Consider the following 21391-nt stretch of genomic DNA (forward strand, 5'->3'; position numbering starts at 1 on the left):
CCTTTGACTGCTGCACACGAGAGCCAGATAACTCCGGTAATCTGCCGGGTGTCCTCGGGGAACCCCGAATCATCCACATTTTACAACTCATACAAGATCAACCATGGAGTTACCACAATATTACAACATTTAGTACAAAAATATCTTATATAGGAGTGCGAAAGACTTATAACATTAGTTTATAAAACATGTTCAGGTAAAAACTTAACTTAAGTTCTAAAAGATGAGTAGATCTACCGAGGCAACTTAGATGAATCATCTAAGGTAGAAGAGACAGCCAGATCATGTCGAGCCCACCGACATGACCTTGATTAGCAGCACAAGTCAGATCCGGCAACATGGGTTAACAAACCCTGAGTACTTGGGGGTACTCAACAAGTCTTACCGGACTAAAAGAAAAGACTCCAAGGGCATGCAAGCTTAAAGAAAAGTTGGAAGCAAGAACAACTTTTGCACAGAGTATGCGGCCAGTACTACAAAGTCTCGATTCAAAGAAAAGTACTACACGGAGCTTGCAGGTGCAGTGATGAGTTTTCTGTTATGGTGCATGTGGCTGTGCTTCCAATGTCCCATAAAAATGGTCGTTGTAGGACCCATCACTCATACCAAGGTTGATGAGTAATGACCTACATATACATGATGTGTATTAACTGCACATTTGTCATATTTACTACATCCACAAAAGACACATGCACAGTAATAGAAAACTCACCAATGCACTACCTTTTCACATGAAAACATGCACCTGCATATTCAGTATAGTACTTTTTGAGAGCAAGTATAGTAAAGGAATGTAAGTGGGTTGTATGCTCTAATGGAGGGGAGGGAGGAGAAGTGGGCTGTAAGCTTATAACTGGCTTAGACACAAAACCAAGAAACTTTGTGACGACATACGGTCCCTCCCATGGCAGAGAGAGCTTGTGACGGTTCTTGTTGCTCTAGACGAGGCAGAGCACCATGTCCCCGATATTGAAGGCCCGACCCCGTACTCGACGGCTGTGGTACTGGCGCAACGCTTGCTGGTACGTGGCCAAGCGGAGGAGGGTGACGTCGTGTGATTCATCTAGCTGTTCCATGACATCCTCGAGGGATGCCTCGGCTCCCTGCTTGTCGTACGCCCTGACCCTCGGCGCTCCATAATTGAGGTCGGTCTAGAGGATAGCCTCAGAATCGTAGACCATGAAGAATGGTGTGTAGCCGGTGGCCTGGCTAGGGTCGTCCTCAGGCTCCAGAGCACTGCGGGAAGCTCTGTGACCCATCATCCACCAAACTTGTTCAACCGGTTGAAGATCCTAGGCTTGAGGCCTTGTAGGACCATGTCATTTGCGTGCTCGACCTGCCCATTCGTGCGGGGGTGCGCCACGGCGGCCTAATCGACACGGATGTGGTATTCATCGTAGAATCGGAGGAACTTCTTTTCGGTGAACTGCGTGCCGTTGTCTGTGATGATGGAGTTTGGGACCCCAAAGCGAAGGACGATGTCAAGGAAGAATAGCATGGCTTGCTCGGACTTGATCACAGAGATCGGTCGAGCCTCTATCCACTTTGTAAACTTGTCTACGGCAATAAGCAAGTGCGTATAGCCCCCCCGGGCGCCCTTTTGAGAGGTCCGGCAAGATCGAGCCCCCAGACCATGAACGGCCATGTGATGGGGATCGTCTAGAGTGCTTGGGCCGGTAGGTGGGTTTGTCGAGCATAGTATTGACACCCTTTGTATGTGCGCACAATATGTTCAGCGTCGGCTACCATGGTCAGCCAATAGAAGCCTTATCGGAACATGTTTCCGACAAGGGTCCTAGGCGCGGCATGGTGACCGCAGACCCCACCGTGGATATCGCTCAGCAACCGCTTCCCTTGTTTGATGGGGATATAGCGCTGCAGGACCCCGGTGTGGCTTCGCCTGTAGAGCTCGCCATAAAAAACGGCAAAGGACTTGGCGCAACGTGTGAGCCCCCGAGCCTCCATTTTATCCGTCGACAGCTCCTCGTAGAGGAGGTAGTCGAGGTAAGACACCCTCTAGTCAACCAGAGGGTCGGGCTCTGTCGCTGGATCCTTGTCAAGCTCTATGACTTTAAGGTTGGATGGAGCCGATGGCTGGTTAGCCCCCGAGCCTAGGGCAGGTGGCCCATCATCGGCTTGTTCTGGCTCCTCATAGCGGACTGAGGGTTTGCACTGATCGTTGGTGAAGACGCCCGTCGGTACCGACTCTCAGCTAGACGCCACTTTCGCCAGCGTGTCAGCCGCCTCATTAAGACGCCTCGGGATGTGATTGAGCTTGAGACCGTCGAACTTGTCCTCTAACTGGTGGACTTCTCGGCAATACATAGCCATCTTGGTGTTGTGGCAGCTTGATTCCTTCATCACTTGGTCAATGACCAGCTAGGAGTCGCCCCGGACATTAAGCCATTGGATACCCAACTCGATGGTGATACGCAGGCCATTGATGAGCGCCTTATATTCAGCCACATTGTTGGAGGAGGGGAAATGGATGCGAACCATGTACCTCATGCGTGCCCCAAGGGGCGAAACAAAGACCAGCCCGCACCGGTGCCTTTCTTCATCAGCGATCCATCGAAGTACATCGTCTAGTACTCCTAGTTGATGACTGTTAGCGGCATTTGGACCTTGGTCCACTCTACAACGAAATCAGCCAGCACTTGGGACTTGATGGCCATCCGGGGGGCATATGAAATGCCTTGACCCATCAGCTTGAGTGCCCACTTGGTGATTCTTCCCGTGGCATCCCTATTTCGGATGACCTCGCCAAGAGGGAAGGACGTCACGACCATCACTGAATGTGACTCGAAGTAGGGATGCAACTTCCTTTTGGCGATGAGGACTACATACAGGAGCTTCTGGATTTGGGGGTAGCGGGTCTTGGAATCAGACAAGACCTCGCTAATGTAGTATATGGGACGCTACACTTTGAGGGTGCATCCCTCTTCCTCTCACTCTACCACCAGGGCGGCGCTGACCACTTGCGTGGTGGCCACGATGTAGAGCAGAAGCGGTTCCCTGTTGGTTGGGAGGACTAGGATCGGGGCCTTTGTCAGAAGTTGCTTGACCATGTCAAGTGCCTCCTGGGCCTCGGGCATCCATTTGAAATGGTCGGCCTTCTTCAGGAGCCGATAGAGGGGGAGACCTCATTCGTCGAGGCATGAGATGAAGCAGCTAAGCACAGCAAGGTACCATGTAACTCACTGTACCCCCTTTATGTTTTGAATCGGGCCCATCCTCCTGATGGCAGAGATCTTCTCTGGGTTAGCTTCGATGCCATGCTCGAAAATGATAAAACCTAATAGCATACCCCTTGGGACCCTAAAAACACACTTATCAGGGTTGAGCTTGATGCTATTTGCTCGGAGTTTTGTGAAGCTCTGTTCTAGGTTGGCTATGACCTAGTCAGTCCGTTTGGATTTGACCACGATGTCATCCATGTAAGCTTCAACAATTCGCTCGATGAGGTCCCCGAAACACTTGAGCATGCAACGCTGGTACATAGCCCCCGTGTTTTTCAGACCAAACGACATTGTGATGTAGCAGAACGATCTAAATGGGGTGATGAAAGATGTCATGAGCTGGTTGGACTCTTTCATCGTGATTTGATGGTACCCGGAGTACGCTTCAAGGAAGCAAAGGGTTTTGCACCCTAAGGTTGAGTCGACTACTTGGTCTATGCATGGCAAAGGAAACAGATCCTTTGGACATGCTTTGTTGAGACCCATGTAATCAACACACATTCTCTATTTCCCACTCTTTTTTCGTACAAGAATGGGATTGACTAACCACTCAGGGTGGTATACTTCCTTGATGAACCCGGCCACCAAAAGCTTCGCAATCTCCTCGCCGATCACCCTGCATTTCTCCTCGTTGAAGCGACATAGACACTGCTTCACCGGCTTGGAGCCAGGCCCAATCTTCAAGGCATGCTCGATGACTTCCCTCGAAATGCCTGACATGTCCAAGGGTTTTCACGCAAAGATGTCTCTGTTGGCGTGGAGGAAGTCGACGAGCGCGCTTTCCTATTCAGAGGAAAGCGTAGTGCTAATGCGCACCACTTTGCCCTTAGAGATGGTGGGGTCTATGAGGACCTCCTTGGCGCCCTCTACATTCTCAAAAGACCGGGCCGACCACTTGGGGTTGGGTGCTTCTTCGGTGACCTCCTTTATGATGGCCACAAGCTCCTTGGAGGCAACGATTATTGTGGCGTGTTTGTGGCACTCGACCTCACACTCGTAGGCGCGCTGGAAGGAGGTGTCGATGGTGATGACCCCGCACGGTCCTAGCATCTTTAGCTTCAGATAGGTGTAGTTAGGGATGGCTATGAACTTCGCATAGTATGGACGTCCCAGGATGGCGTGGTAGGCTCTATGGAACCCAACCACCTCAAAGGCAAGGGTCTCCATCCTGTAATTGGTTGGATCCCCAAAGGTGATGGGTAGATTGATCTGCCCAAGTGGCATGGCCTGCTTTCCAAGCATGATGCCATAGAAAGGTGCTCCGGTCGGTCGGATGCACGATCGATCGATGCCCATGGCGTCGAGCATTTTGGTGTACATGATGTTGAGGCCACTGCCTCCATCCATCAGTACTTTAGTGAGCCACTTCGTGCCGATGATCAGGTCAACCACGAGCGAATATCTCCTCGGTTGTGGGACGCTCTCTGGGTGGTCGGTCGATCAAAGGTTATGGTGGACTCCGACCATCGGAGGAAGGTAGGCACGACCAGCTCGGTCGTATAGACCTCATAGCACATGAGCTTCTAGCAACGCTTGGAGTCATAGGCCACCGACCCTTTGAAGATCATGAGGCAGCCATCTAGCGTCAGAAAGCTACCATCCTTCCCCTCAGCGTCGTCTACGGCTGGCTTGGGGTCCCCTCTATGCTCCCCCTTGTTGGAGCCTCCGGACAAGAACCACTTTATGAGGGCATCGTCCTTGTATAGATGGTTGATGGGGAAGGCATGGTTCGAGCATGGCCCTTCGAGCAGCTTCTCGAAGTGGTTTGGGGTACCCTCGGTGGGCTTCCGACCCCCTTGCGGTCAGTGGTGGCCACGATCGAGACCTCACGCCACTGCTTGTTCTTCTTCTTACTAGGATGGTTGGAGGCGCCTTCACTGGCGTCCTCATCTTGCTTTGCCTTGCCCTTGAGGTAGTCAAAAATTGCCCCAACCGCCTCCTCGCTCGAGACGTGGCTGGTGGTGATGTCAAGGAGCTCCTTGGTGGTTCGTGAGAGCTTATGACCTAGCTTGTGGACCAAGGACTCATAGGTGGTCCTAGATAGGAAGGCTCCTATGACGTCGGCGTCGGTGATGTTGGGCAGCTCGTTGCACTGCCAGAAGAAGAGCCGGATGTGCCTTGGAAGTTTCCCACGAAGATCTCTTTCAGGTCCGCCCAACTTTGGATTCTGTTGGGTGGAAGGTGTTCAAACCACGTTCGTGCCGAATCGGCCAGGAACAATGGAAGGTTTTAGATAATAAAATCATCATTATCCGCTCCACCGGCTTGGCAAGCAAGCCAATAATCCTTGAGCCATAGTCCGGGGTTCGTTTCCATAGAGTATTTCAGGATGTTGGTTGATGGTCGGTACCGTGGTGGGAAGATGACTTTGAGGATGTGTCGGCCGAAGGCCTGAGGTCCCGGCAGGTTAGGGCTCGGGCTTCGGTCCTCACCGCTGTTGTACCATCCACCACGATGAGGGTGGTAGCCACGTCTAGCCCCCTCCCTTGCATCATGGTGGCGGCCTACGGGTATCGAGGGTGTCGTGCGCATCATGGTGGTGGCCGAGACGCTCATGCATCGGGACCGTGGTGCGTGGCCTGCTGCCTTGCGGTGCCTGGTGGACTGACGCGTCCTTGTCGAGTCGTTCTGAGGGCGTGCGCTGGCTAGTGTCGAGCTCGCATCGTCGGGACAATGAGCTCTCGGCCTGCTATGCCGTCGCACACTCGAGTAGCGTACGAATCTCATGATGGGCCCGATGATCCTCGGGCGTCGCGGGCCCCGGAAGCCAATGGAGCAAGGCCGCCACAGCAGCTATGTTCTGGCTCACCCGAATGAAGTGTGGGAGGGCTTCATCATCCACGATGATCCTCCGATTCATGTCGCAGGCCATGGTGCATGAACGCCCACCGTCTCCATGGCGCTCGACCTCTCGCTCGAGCTTCGTGGGTTCCTGCTCGAGCTGGAGTCGTGATTCCTCGAGCTATTGGTGCCGAGCCTTCAGCTGCTCTACCCGCAGGTGTGGTGGGGACCTGCATCCCTCTCGACCTCGTCATCGAAGTCATTCGTCGGGGTAGCCTCTCCCTCGTGGATGGTTTCAACGTGTCCCATAGGGGTACCTACCATGAAACATTCATGAGAGGGATGATGGTTCCCCCTGCTGGAGTCAAAGCTGGAGGACGACTCCGATTCTCCTACGAGGAGGTCGTGGAAAGATTCCGCGACATATTTGGTCATCCCCACAAACTTGTCGTTCGCAGGGGATGGAGGAGTGCATAGCGCCACAAGGTGGGCAACGGTCTCTGCGGCGTTGCGGAGACCAGACGGGAGCGTTGTCGGGGCGCTCTAGATGAGGTATTCTGGAAAGAGGGGCTCTCCTCCAGCAAGCTATGCCATGACTTTGGCGAACAAGAAGGTGAGGTGGCGCAGGTCCTCCTAGAACGGTCGGTGTCCTAGGAAGGCGCCGAGCTGGCGATCTAACCTCCCGTAGTCGAAGCCGAGGAGCTGGTCGCTCCCGGGGGCGCGGGCCTCCGATGCGTACAGTTGTAGCTCCTCAAGCGCCTTGGCAATCATGTCGAGGCCGGCGAAGGGAAGAGGTTAGATGGCGGCGGGAGCCTACGCCAACTCTCCCTCTGTTGCGACGATGAAGTCTAGGTCCCCGAAGCGCACGTGCGCGCCCGAGACCCAGCTGACGCCGTGACTGGCCATCCGAGACCTGAAGTGGATGTTGAGACGCGCAAAAGGCCCCTACCTGGCGCGCCAACTATCGGTGTTTCGAGTTACCACCAGTGAGTAAATTTATATTATTGCGCGTCTAGCTCGGATAGTGTGCTTAGAGGACACGGGGTTTATACTAGTTCGGGCAGAAAGTCCCTATGTCCAGTTCATCGCTGTTGCTCGTGTTACTAGCACTGAAAGTTTGTAGTAGGGGTTACAAACAGGCAAGAGAGGGACATGTCCCAAGTCTCTAGTGAAAGGAGTGAAAGGGTGCTGAGAGCTCGGTTGCTGCTCTTGTGTATATCTGGATCTGATCGGTTTAGGGTTGGATTGGATCGGTACTCAATGGGTCCTCCCTCCATGAGATGCCCTGCTTTCCCTTTTATAGGCCAAGGGAAAACACGGATTACAGCAGAGGAAAAGAGAAGAATGAGAGAGAGACGAAGTCCTTCAGGATCGTCGGGTCCTTCTTCTCCTTCATACGGGTCCCGTCGACCCTGTAGATGTCTCGATCGTCTCCCTTGTGTGGTCTGATAAGTGCTTGGCTCGAGAGCAGGTCCAATGCAAAATCACTGGCTGGAAATGGAAGACCCAGCACAGCGACGGCCGACAGCTCGCCTGATTAATTGGTCGCGGGTTTTGCATCGACGCCGGGAAGTCAGGCAACCGATCCGGTGGTGCCGACACGATTCTCATCGAGCGATTTTTATTAGCGCGCTCAGGTATCAAACAAATCATACATTCATACTGCAGCTTGCACCGACGACGACGATGACGACGATGAATGTGTATATATAATTATAATAAAGTGTAGTAGTTTAATTTAAATTAAATGTCCCGTCTTGTTCGTCATGGTTTGTTGTGATTATTATTGATGGTGTCGATCGATCTCAGATGATTCGGCGTGCATGCGGTGACGATAGCTCGAAAGAATCATCAGATGATTCTGGGGAACGTGTGCATGATCGTGCCAGCAGAGATGCATGGCATCAACTGGTCTATATTTTTTATTTCCTTTCTGTTTAATGTATTTGTTTCAGCGGTAGGGGGGATTATTCATACGGCCGGTAGTTTGAACAAGCAGCTAAGTGTACTAGGTCCGTAGGCGTCCTTGCGGCAGATTTTTTTCTTTTTTTTGCAATTTAACATTTTTTTTTGTCAAAAATTCACGTTTACACATCTAGGTGACGTAAACTCAACTTTTGACCTTTTTCTTGGCGTCATGACCTATGACGCCGAGGTAACATGTCTGGCGCCGAGGTTGGAGGCTAAGAATTACGTGGCTGTCGACGTGGCCAGAGCTTGGTGTCGTGATTCACGGCGCCATGATCTACGACGCCAAGCTCGAGCCGAGCTCTAATTTTGACCTCAACCACGTATTATCATGAGTTGAAGTCATGTTAATTTAGAGATTAACATGAGATGGATATATGGAAAAAATGGAAAAAATTCTATGTGTCCATCTCATGGTAAAATTAGGGTTGAAGTCATGTTAATTTAGAGATTAAGGTTAAAATGAGAGCTCGGCGCCATGATTCATGGCGCAGAGCTCAACGCAGTGATTCACGACGCCGAGCTCTAGACATGTAATTCCTAGCCTCCAAATGGTGCCGAGGCGTGTTACCTCGGCGCCGCTGGTCATGGCGCTGAGAAAATGATTCAAAGTTGGGTTTATGTTGTCCAGGGGTGTAAACGTCAATTTTTGACAAAAAGAGCCAAATTTAAAAAAAAAATTGGTCCTTGTGGTGGGTAGCTGAGGGTACGCGCACAGAAGTGTTTTATGGCGCGATCACGATGATAGTAGGCAGAGGAATGAGGAGGATTTGTGGTTCGCTGGTACTAATATGGCCAGCATGCCTGGCTAGAGTGGTGGGCGTGTTCGTTTCACTGAAATTTAGCTTATATTAATATATTATGAGAGAAAAACACCGTTCGTTCGTCAAAAAATTCTGCTAAGCGATTAGCCCGCCGTACGTACCCGTCGATCTTGAATAATGAAGCAAAAATAATAAAGCAAACAGTATGTATGGTAATAAAGAACTAACGGGTATCGCTCACGATCTGACTTCTTTTTTGAACCGCTCACGATCTGACGTTTGTTTAAAAAAAAATTACCAGCTTTCATTTCAAATTGATCGGTGAAGTACTGAAGTGGGACTGTGACCAAAGATGCTCGAATCGAATCAGTGGAGCATGGGCCCCAGTGCACATGCAACGCAGCGAGATATAAAATCGTGAATTCACTGTACCTCTGTTCGTCACTTTTCTCATAGTCCTCATCCAGGCTCGAGCTTTTGACTCAGAACACGTGCACGTTTTTTGTTTTGGTGCGTATTGCCCTCTGTCCCAGAAAAAAAAAGGTCATTCGGGCATCCAAAATTGTCTCCGAAAGAGTGCCGCAAGCCTACTGTGTTAGTCTACAGTGAGGCAGCATCCTTCAAAGAAAAGTACTACAGGGAGTATGCAGGTGCAATGATGAGTTTTCTATTATGGTGCATGTGGCTGTGTTTCCTCCGTCCCATAAAAATGGTCATCGTAGGACCCGTCACTCATACCAAGGTTGATGAATAATGACCTACGGAGTACATATACACGATGTGTATTAACTACTCATTTGTCATATTTACAATAACCACAAAAGACATGCACCGTGATAGAAAACTGACCAATGCACTACCTTTTCACACGAAAACATGCACCTGCATATTAAGTATAGTATTTTTTTTAGAGCAAGTATAGTAAAGGAACGTAAATGGATTGTATGCTCTAACGGAGGAGAGGGAGGAGAAGTGAGCTGTAAACTTATAGCTGGCTTAGACACAAAACCAAGAAACTTTGTGTCAGATATATATGGGTCAGGGGTATCCACACCGCCCGTATATGTGACCATCACCAGGCTATCGGCCCAACAGCCGCCAATGTGGCAGAATCACCTAAATTATATGACCCACGTGCACTTATCATTGTCTAAAGGACTTTTGACTGCTGCACACGAGAGCCAGATAACTCCGGTAATCTGTCGGGTGTCCTCATGGAACCCCGAGTTATCCATATTTTACAACTCATACAGCATCAACCATAGAGTTACCATAACATTACAACATTTGGTACAAAAATATCTTATATAGGAGTGCGAAAGACTTATAACATTAGTTTACAAAACATGTTCAAGTAAAAACTTAAGTTCCAAAAGATAAGTAGATGTACCGAGGCAACTTAGATGAATCATCTAAGGTAGAAGAGACAGTCATATCATGTCGAGCCCACCGACATGACCTCGATTAGCAGCACAAGTCAGATCCTGCAACATGGGTTAACAAACCCTGAGTACTTGAGGGTACTCAACAAGTCTTACCCGACTAAAAAAAAACTCCAATGGCATGCAGGCTTAAAGGAAAGTTGGAAGCAAGAACAACTTTTGCAGAAAAGTTCATTAAGTCATTAGTAGTATCCAATTTGCACCTGTTCTACATCAATCACTTCTTTAAGCATCTCATCTCATCTCTTATTCATAACCATAAGTAACCATGTTTTCATTGATAAACTACGATGCAGGGCAGAGGGTCGAGTCTTCGTCTCCGAGAAGTAGCGGTGATTCGAATTGATTTTGCTCAGCTGGGTTTCCTTACCACACGACATATGCAGGTCCCAGACCTACATATATCAACCCTTCCCAAGGATCCTTCAAAACATAAACAGGTCTGCGCTACCCGATAATACAATACTCCACCTTCCAGCGCCATCCCGGACAGATTCACAGGATGGGTACATGCTACTCTCGCCATCTCCCACTCTCAGTGCACAATTGTCTTTTCACATAATGGAATAGCCAAGGTATCAGGCTTATCGGAGTATGTGGCCAGTACTACAAAGTCTTGACCACATACAAGCCTACAATGAACGGTCCTCAATCGACACAGGCAGGACGAGCATGACCAGGCGAACCTGTCTGCCCAGGAACACTTACCATAACGTCATGTCCCACCCAGTCTCAATTTAAACATTAACATCATCATGGTATTCTCACGACTCAAAGGCCAAGCCAAGAAGAGCAAGGTAAATCCTATTTCCCACGAATGATGAAACCATCATTCGACTTCTATCGAAGTCTAAGCATTGCTAAGCATTAGAGGTATTGACCTACACATACTAGCAGGGTTCTACTAAGGATACTTGAATATCAAGGTAATCATGCAGCAACGGTATACGATCAACTTCTAATTACTTAATGCATGTCTCACTAGACTTAAAGTGTAATAAATATTTGTAAATACTAGAGAAGGATTTATGCTCCGGGGCTTGCCTGCGTTGCAGAGAATGTTATATTCCACAGAAGATCCAGTAGTCAGACTTAGCACCAACACCACTGGTGGATGGACCTTCTCTGAAACTTGATCAACACGAGTCTTCTCACTTTCGTAGGTACTACACGTAATAAATGATGCTTTGCTTAACATGATGGACTACATGCCATGATGTATGATGAGAACATTCAAGTGCATAACAGAAGATAAACAAAGTTAAGAAATTGAGTACAACTTTCCTTCACCAAAAAACTAGGGTTATTATTATAAAAGGCATTTTCATTATTTAACTAGCAAGTTAATTAGTTGTTATCATGAAAGCAACACTTATTATATTAAACTAGTCAAGCAAGGATTAAAACATGATCTAATCACATGCATCTATTAACTAAATAATTAAGTAAGTCCTTTTAGTTATTTACCAACATGTTAGTTATAAACATATCAAAGAATTATTTAATTTGTCAAGGAACAACAAAGGGTTTGGTGTCCCAAGGTCTATAAACAATGCTCAAAATACACCAAAGCCATTTAAGTATTTTCCTAATTCATTTTAGCATTTATTAATTAAAGAAAAGGCATTTAAACACATTTAAATTAATTAACTAAGTTAGAGTTATCAAAATAGTACCAAAGTTTTTGTGAAGGCAGGTATTAGCACATAACATTTACACAAAAAGTTTCATGATTAAAAGATTAATATTTGAGCCTATAAAATCATGGAAGGTGCATTTTTTAATTAAAAGAGGTAATTTTTAGTCATACAACAACTATTGATTTTCAGCATTTCATATTTTTTCTAGGTAGAGCATACAAAGATAAGCTTACACTAAAAATTTCATAATTTTATCACACTTCTACAATTTTATATGAATTAAACAAGAATCAACACATTTAATTAATTTCTGAAAATTGAAAACCATTGAAATTCTTTTCTTACTCACCCTTCAGCCACCCACAGTCACTGACATGCGGGGCTGGGGTCAAACCCGACCCTGCCCGCCTTGACAGTGAGCGCGCTGGCGACGAGGTCTCCGACGATGTGGTCGGCCTCTATGGACTCGTGGTAGCCTCACGCATCTAACTACGGTACTAGTTGAACGATTTGGAGCTTGCTGCAAGCTCGACCGTGGCCATGGCGGCACGGCGGTGGGGCAGTGGACCGACTACTCCGGCATGGTAGGGGTTTGGTTAAGAGCTTAGGCGATACGAGTAGCTCACCACGGTGTTGTTGCACTACTTGATTGAGTCGGAGCCAAAGCGGAGCTGTGCTACCGGCGTCGGGGGCGAAGACGGCAGCGTGAACCGGCGGCGACGCGTCCTACGCGGTAGAGGCAAAACAAAGAGCCGGTGAGCATCACCAGGTCACAAGCAGGTAGAAACACGTGAGAGGAGGACAAGAGAGCAGCGGGAGGAAGCTGGCCACGCTAAGGCAGTCTTCGTGGCCATGGCAGACCGGCCGTGGTTGGAATGGCGGCACCGTTGGTTCTGGTGATTAGGGCCAACATGAGCGGCGTCAGTAGGTGTGCAAGAGCGCGACAAAGGTAACTATGAGGTGGAGCAGGTGGAGGTGAAGCGAGGACGGCGAATTTGGCCGGCGAGGTGAGTTCGGCGGTGGCAGAGCTAAGAGAGGATAAGAGGGAGGCAACGACTGGTGTGGGCTTAAGAAGGCAAAGGCAAGGCTTCTAGGCACGCCAGCAGCAGCTTGCGCCCGCCACCGTAGTAGCTGCGTGCCAAAACACGCGAGGGCGGTGCTTGAGGGCGGTGGTGGTGAGACAGGCTGGCTGGCTGCTCGCTGGGAACACTTTAGCAATGCATGACCTGATTTTCATCTACCATTTTCTTCCAAAGTCATGTAGCAACTTGAAAAACTCCAAAAACAAAAGTTGCTCAGGTCAACAAGATGTTCAACTTTGTTTCAAGGATCAAACCCTAATTTGAACTGGTTGAAGAGTTTTTTTTATTTTGAAAAGACGATTTGAAATATGTTTTTAGGGTTTTAGGAAAAGAGTTAATTAGCAACTTTGGCAAATTAATTAGTGATTAGCTAGTTGTCAAACTAATCAACCAATAACACATCTTCATAGTACAAACTCCATACCAATTCATGGATCAAAAGTTGCACATGTTTTATTCATGAAAATTGATTTAATAAATCCCCAAAAATGGAACTTAATTATTGTTTTTAGGACAACCAAAAATGCTAAGTGAGGGAAACAACATTCAAATTCAATTCTTGAAGCTCAAATTTAACATGTTTGATTCAAAAACATCATAATTTTTTATTCTATATAGAGCACACTTTGTACCATAAAGTTTATTTTAACAAAATTTTAATCATTTAAGCAATTTCTCATATACAAAATTCACAAAGAACCTTAATTGATAATGTTGTTAACATTTCATGCAACATATGAAACATATAAATGCCATAGTTGAAACATGGAGTACAGTTATGCCTTAATGCTTGTTGATTATGCATGATGATGCTCGTGATCCAGTTTTAATTGATTCCTAATGTCTGGGATGTTACAGCCAAGGAGGAGGCCCGAAAGGGCTAACACGATGGACCAACGCGGAGATCAAGGTGAACCAAGGCGGGCATATCCAGACAATAGCTAGGATTGTTCTGTTGCGCATATCGTGTAACAAACTAGGAAACTAATCTGTTAGCCCGATTACCCTCATTGTAACCCTACCTCTCCTACCTATATAAAGGAGGGTAGGGACCTTGGGCTCAGGATCCACCTTCCACCATTCCAATCTATGTAGCTAGAAGCAACAACCCCTGTAATTGAGCATATGAATACAAGAGCAACCACACCACTAGAGTATGGTTTAGTGTGCCACTGTGCCCAGAACCAGTATAAATCTCTATGTCCCGTATGCTATAATCTAATTCTGTCTACGCATTCACGTTGCTGGATATTGCCGGAGCAAAATAATTCGATAGTTGGCATGCTAGGTAGGGGCCTTTCGTGTTCAGACTAATATTGTGTTTCAGATGGGAGTTATCTTCAACTTCAGCGATGAATCAGAAGAAGTGCAGCCAGGCAAAAAGATCACCTTCGGCAAGCTCGACTTCATCGCCGACCAGTTCAGGGACCTATTGTTGGTATTTATTAACTTGTCACTTGTTTTAGTAGTCACCTATTATATGCCTACATCTCTTAGCATTACTTGTACTAGGTTGTCATCCCTAATGATGGTGCTAGAGATGCTTGTTGGTACCACTTAGTATTTCTACTAAGCAGTTCTTTATTGTTTCATGTGACTTGAAAGAATATAAAGATATATGAATGAAAAGGATCTACAAGCGCACAAATAATATACCATTATAGCACTTTACCCGAGAGTATTCTAGGTATCTTTATTTATATTTTTACCATAAGGAAGGTCTAGCATGTACATGTATTGATAACTCATATTATTGATGGACAAGTAAACCATAACCAATATTCTACTCATAATAGGGGTAAATCATAGGATAAGATGTATATATGATAAGTATTGTTCAATGATAAATCACTTAGAGTACTCCATTCTATGGCATTAGCATGGTCAGATAGAATATTAGAGGAATAATTCCTAAGTCATTCTTAATTACAAGTCAAAGCATGCATTGATTAGTGCAATTACACCTAGTAGTCATTGCTAAGATGATCTTCATATCTACACATAAGGGATATTACTAGGGAAGAGTAACAACAGAGCTTATCTTCCTTCGTAATCAGATCCTATGTGCTACCTACATCAGGGAGTGGACTACAAAGGACTTAATGGGAGTGTCATATCCGTGATCTATCACATGACCTAGAATATAGGGTGTATCCACAAGTAAACAACGTATATGCACCATGCTTACACAATGTCGACCACCCACCCATGGATCCTTAGGGTGAGCGCTATACGAACATATGAATGAATATAATGATAATCCAACTATACTAGGTATATAATCAAAGTAGACGATGAACATTATAACGAAGAACATGAATACTAATATTGTCATAATAATTGTAGCAAGCATATAAAAATAATGGAGATACAAAAGAGAGAGGGGGTACAAAGATTTTACCAAACCATGCTCTTAACACGATCAGGAATCCAAGCGATGCCTGCTTGCCTCCCTCTACACCTAGCCTAACCAGCTATGCCCTAGAATATGATGGAGCTCTGAGGATGATTAGGGTTTCTGTCTTCTCAAATGACTTGATGCCTCAGGGGGGTGGCAGGGGCTAGTATATATAGGTCAGAGCATTCATCATGAGCCCTTGGATCAAACTGACTTAAAGAATGGTGTAGATAAAACCTTGGAGGCAGTGGAGAACCAACATAACAACGGAGGATGACATGTGGGCCATGGGGGCCTGGCGACCTACAAGCGGGGCTGGTCGACCCCACTTGGCAGCCCCTCGGGCTCTGCCTCGATGTGGAGTCCTCTCGAGTCTTTTAGAGTCTTCTGGTGTCCGTTTCGCTGTGGATAAGCATGATTAACTCTGACATCTAGGTCCACCTTGACAATTTTCTGAATAAACCCTGTAGAAATAACAGATTCACCAAAACTCATGGAATTTTTTAGTTTAAACCCCTAGACCTTTGTTGGTGATCATATTTATGCCCTTATGCATGTTATATTGATGGTTTATAATGTTTGTTAACTATCATCAACAAACTCCCCCAAGATTAACCTTTGCTACTCCCTTAGCAAAACTAAACTCAGTAAAAATGGATTAGGAGTTGCGTCAATGCTTTCACGCCTCAAAAGTACACATGCGTTTAAACAAGAATTCTCCTCTGGATTAGAATGAACTGATCTGACTTTCAAACTTACCCAAATTACCTTCAAGTATGGGGCTCCTTAGCCTTCACTTGGGTCTTGAGTAATTGAAAGATAGAACAATCAAGTCAAGCACTATGTCTCAAGTTCTTTGCTCAACCATTATTCTAGAGTTTTTATAGGTTTTCAAAATAAAACTTAGAGCTTCCGTTGTATGGCACTCTCAAGTCTCTCAATATATGTGGTATTTGTGAATCCTCACCAAGACAATAACAATGTTATGCCTTTCTCTTCCTACAACTAATGCTTATGTGGAGCTCATAGGAGTGGAAAAAGCATGAAAGAGCATACTTACAATACATATATTGTAAAGTCAAATCTCAGATCCAATGAGAGTTAAGTCATACAATCAAATCAAGATGTGCATGTGTGTGGATGGATATGGTGGATATATATGGTGGCTAACCTAATTCTACTTTGCTCCTTGAAAACATATCTCTCTTTTGAAACTTGGAAACAACTTTGCAAGAAAACACGGGCTATCTTATTCATCTCTTCTTCTTTTTTCAGGTGGTCATCAGAGTACCCATTGTTTTATATATCTCGGACACTTGTCCATTTTCTCATCTCTTTTTTTTCTTTTTCTCTTTGTTGTTTTTTATGAATAACTTTTGCATAGGCCCATGTCTTATTTCTGCAACAAAACTTTTTAGAGATAGCAACAAGAACTTGGAGCATTAATTTGGTGGATATCCTATAGGGTATATTTTTGGTGTTCACTCCCAGTGTAAGAGTGAAATATTTTTAGGTGAATATAGATGGAATGGCATATTTTTGCCCCTACCCCCAGTGTAGTAGTGCATACGTGGGTGGTGTGTATGTGATCTTGATTTTAAGAGCATGACAAACCTCTCATAAGGGTCAATAAAGCTTGACTAAACTCAATGCAATGAAAGCAACATATAAGAGTGGATGTTTTCCTAATCTAAATATGATATATGGCTCTGGTAGGAATTTAAGCTTTATCATACAAGGAACTCATCATGTAGAATTTTTATGTTTTTCAAAAGATAAATCTTTGGAACTCTAGTATCACTAGGAACAAGATGAACAACAGCTCAGACCTTCTCATATCATATCCATTAATTACCTAGACTTAGATCAAGCATATGCTACCCACGAGTTTCAAGTTCAGAGTAAATCCTTATATCAAAACAGTCGTATCCAAAACTCGGGAAAATTCAAGGCTGAAAACTAGGTACTTGAAAGGAATTACAATAGAGCAACTATTCATCATTTCTATTTCAAGAGATTATCTTCAGAGTCCTTTTTATTCAGCTCTTAAAAACAAAAAACTAGACACACACTTTTATTTCGTTTTCTCAAATTTTTAGATCATACCTTACTAATATATATATATGTAAGACAAAGATAAATTTTTATTTTGTTTTTAGTTGTGCATCTTTTTTTAACAAATGTAGAGCAAACTTAAGGATAATAAAAGGGAAGAAATACTTAGCTAGATACATGGGGGATGCTCCTCCCCCAAGCTGAATGTTGTCGTGGTTGAATGTTGAAAGTTAAGTGATCCATCTCAGAGCATGTTTGCCAGCGGTTATCCTTCACCTATCCAGAAATTGATTCGGGAAGATGTACTTTGGGTGGAGTGAGATGAAGATGACCGGGTGAACTTGCTCTTGATCATATGTTCCATCCTGTAAAATACCAACAAGAACACCAAAACTCGTGGCATGGATTATGATAAGGGGTTAGCGGTCCGTCATTTGAAGATTAGTTGTTCTTGAGGTTTAGAAATATTTTTGAAGCGACAAAATTCTAGCAGGATGTCTATCTAGTATTTTTAGATTTTCTATTTTATGATATGCAGAACAGAAAACATGTATGCATAATATTTTTAATTTTTATGCCACCACAGTGAATATTCCCATGGGTTTTACACACCGTAGAAATTTGCTAAAGTGAAAAAAATAATTTATGCAATGTTAGAAAGTAAATATGGACAACTACCGATGTTACCTCACGGCGAGGGTTCATATTTTTTAAGTCCTCTGGACAGGACTTGGCTGGAGAGAATCCTTTATTCTTTGAGTGCATCATCCGATCTCAGCGGTGGAGACTCAGATGGCTGCAGTTCCAATGATGATGTTACCTTCTCTTTCCATACCTGCTTGGATTGTGGGTTTGACTTAGCCGAAGTAGGTTCATCTTTCATAGGCGCTTCAGGTTCTTCACCTTCCTCCCATTCATTCCATAGGGGTTGGTTCCTTTGACTTCGGGACGATCGACGTCTCCTCCTAGAGCGACTCTTCTTTGGCTGTTCATAAGTAGTATAACTATTAAAATAATAGCATACCTTTTCCAGGGAATTGAAAGTGGACTTATCTAGATCCGACATAGATGATCGCGTTAGTGGTGTTGAGGAATGGTCTTCCAAGGATGATGGGTGTTTCATCTTCTTCTTCTTCTCCCATGTCTAGGACCATAAAGTCAGCAGGGCATAATGATCTTGAATCTTGACCATAACGTCCTTTGCTATTCCCTCAGGGAATTGTATTGATTGGTTTGTCATCTACAACTGCATATATATAGGGAACAAAGGTTTGTTACCGAATAAGTATTCATATGTTACCTTAGACATTATATTGATATCCGATCCAATGTCACAGAAGGTCTTGTGGAAGATTCTTTGTCCAATGGTACACTCGATCGTGGGTACACCTGGATCATCCTTCTTAGCAAGGAATGGTGAAGTGAGAAGGTGGTCGTACTCAGATCAGAGTGTGTTGATCATGTTGACTGTTTCTTCTTGTGGCTGCTTGGCCTTGTTTTCCTTCTTCATCGGTTATTTTTCTTCTTGGTCACTGTTGTCTCTTCGGGCAGGTACGCCTTTCGAGGATGACTAGTAGATTGCAAGATACGATTCTTGAATGAGAACTTCTCCTTCTTGTCCTTGATTGTGAAGCAGATCTTGGCACTATCCACATAGATGATGGCTTTCATGGTGCTTAGGAAAGGTCGGCCCAAGATGATGGGTGCCCTTTCATCTCCACCTATTTCTAGAACCACAAAGTCTACGGGAACATATGATTGTCCCACTCGGATAATGGCATCTTCAAGAACTCCCTTGGATTAGCAAAGTGACTAATCTACAAGCTGCAAATGCATATTTATGTACAACAAAGGATCTTCTAAAATTTTCTCATAGATTACCTTAGGCATGATGTTGACACTTGCTCTAAAGTCATAGACAGCTTCCTAGAAGATGTGAGGTCCAATGGTGATGTGGATGATAGGTCTCCCTGGATCGCTCTTCTTGTCAGGCAAGGTATAATCTATCCACCTTCTCGTCGATGGCTCCATGTAGTAGTAAGCTACATTGTGAATATCGACAAGTTTTACAGTTTCTAGATTTTTGGTCTGCCTTAGAATCTCACCTTTGTCGGATGGAGGAACAATAGCCGCCAGCTGAGCTATTTGTGATTCTATCATTTTATTAAAGCTATGCTGATTCTTAATGGCATAAGCAAAGCTATCCATTCTATTATTCATATTCTCTAGAATTTTATCATTGGTAGCTACCTTTCTAGATAGTCCTTCCATAAGTCTAGATTGGCCAACAATTAATTCTCTCAAGGGTGGTTGATTGAAGTTATTGTAATTATTAGCTTGAGAGTTATCTTGGTAGTTTGGCCTCTGTTGCCTGTTCCATCCTTGATTCTGTTGAGAACGATAGTAGTTGTTGTTGACAAAGTTCACATCCTCTTGGGTTTCAAGATAGCTATTCCTTGAATGCCTAGTGTTGCCACATACTTCACATGTCATGCAGAAATCATGAATATGCATGACTTATTGCTTTTCATTAGCTCGATCTTTGAGCTTCTTCATCAGCAGGTCCATCTTGGCAGACATCAAGTCTACCTCCTTGAGTTGATGCATACCTCCACCTCTCTCGTGGGTCTAAACATGCTCTTCATTCTAGCCTTGGTTGGAGGCCATCTTCTCCACAAGAGTGGTCACAACTAAAAGTGTAAGTGACAAGAATGCATCTCCGACAGCAGCATCCATGGTCTCATGGGCACTGTTGTTAACCCATGGTAGAACGTTTGCATGAGTAGCCAATTTTCCATCCCATGATGAGGACATTCTGATATATATTCTTGAAAGCATTCCCATGCCTTAGGGATAGATTCATCATGTTGCTACTGAAAACTTGAAATTCTCCCACGCAGAGCATTGGTCTTGCCCATGGGAAAGAACTTTGCTAGGAAGGTAGTGGAGCAGTTATCCCATGTAGTGTTTCTATCTTTGTTAGCGTAGAACCACTGCTTTGCCTTCCCCAAAAGTGAGAATGGGAAGAGGTGAAGTAGTATGGCATCCTTGGTTACTCCCTTGATGGTGAAAGTGCTACAGATCTCCAGGAAGTGTTAGAGATGAGCACTCGTATCTTCATGTGCCTTTCCACAAAACTGGCTGGCTTGCACCATGTTTATGAGAGCTGGCTTGAGCTCGAATACATTGTCTCCTATATTAGTTTCTGGTCTAGTATGGATGTTGGCTGTAGTTGGAGTAGAGAACTCATGGAGAGTCTTGTTAGCCATGGCTTCAAATTCTGGTGTTAAGCTTCGCCTTATCCGGTTGTCTTCCAAATCAAAAGCTGTACTTTCTTGAGTTTAGCCTTAGTCCTCTTAAGTAATGCTTCAGGATCATCAACGTAGTTTGTCAAAAGGTCAATACTAGTCATACATTACCCTGCATAAGATACAAAAGTAGACAGAACAAGGGTAATCCTGCTCAAGTAGAGTTAAATGGTTTTCTCGATCACATCAATAAGTAAAAGTTTATCAATACTTCCTTTGTCTAGCTACTTTCCCTAGCAATGGTGCTAGAAATGCTTGTTGGTATTTATTAACTTATCACTTATTTTAATAGTCACCTATTATATGCCTACATCTCTTAGCATTACTTGTACTAGGTTGTCATCCCTAATGATGGTGCTAGAGATGCTTATTGGTACTATTTAGTATTTCTACTAAGCAATTCTTTATTATTTCATGTGACTTGAAAGAATATAAAGATATATGAATGAAAAGGATCTACAGGCGCACAGATAATATACCATTATAGCACTTTACCCGAGAGTATTCCAGGTATCATTATTTATATTTTTACCATAGGAAAGGTCTAGCATGGACATGTATTGATAACTCATATTATTGATGGAGAAGTAAACCATAACCAATATTCTACTCATAACAGGGGTAAGTCATAGGATAAGATGTATATATGATAAGTATTGTTCAATGATAAATCACTTAGAGTACTCCATTCTATGGCATTAGCAAGGTCAGGTA

At 44.7% G+C, this 21391-nt stretch overlaps 1 non-coding gene across 1 annotated transcript; it reads left to right on the top strand.

Annotated features, from left to right (window-relative positions):
• Window positions 1-20165: 20165 nt before the first annotated feature.
• On the top strand, window positions 20166-20274 carry LOC136478688 (small nucleolar RNA R71). Its single transcript, XR_010764405.1, has one exon. It is a non-coding gene; the product is annotated as a small nucleolar RNA R71 (small nucleolar RNA).
• Window positions 20275-21391: the final 1117 nt, after the last annotated feature.

The sequence above is a fragment of the Miscanthus floridulus genome, chromosome 8, assembly GCF_019320115.1.
Source record: "Miscanthus floridulus cultivar M001 chromosome 8, ASM1932011v1, whole genome shotgun sequence".
Classification (NCBI taxonomy): domain Eukaryota; kingdom Viridiplantae; phylum Streptophyta; class Magnoliopsida; order Poales; family Poaceae; genus Miscanthus; species Miscanthus floridulus.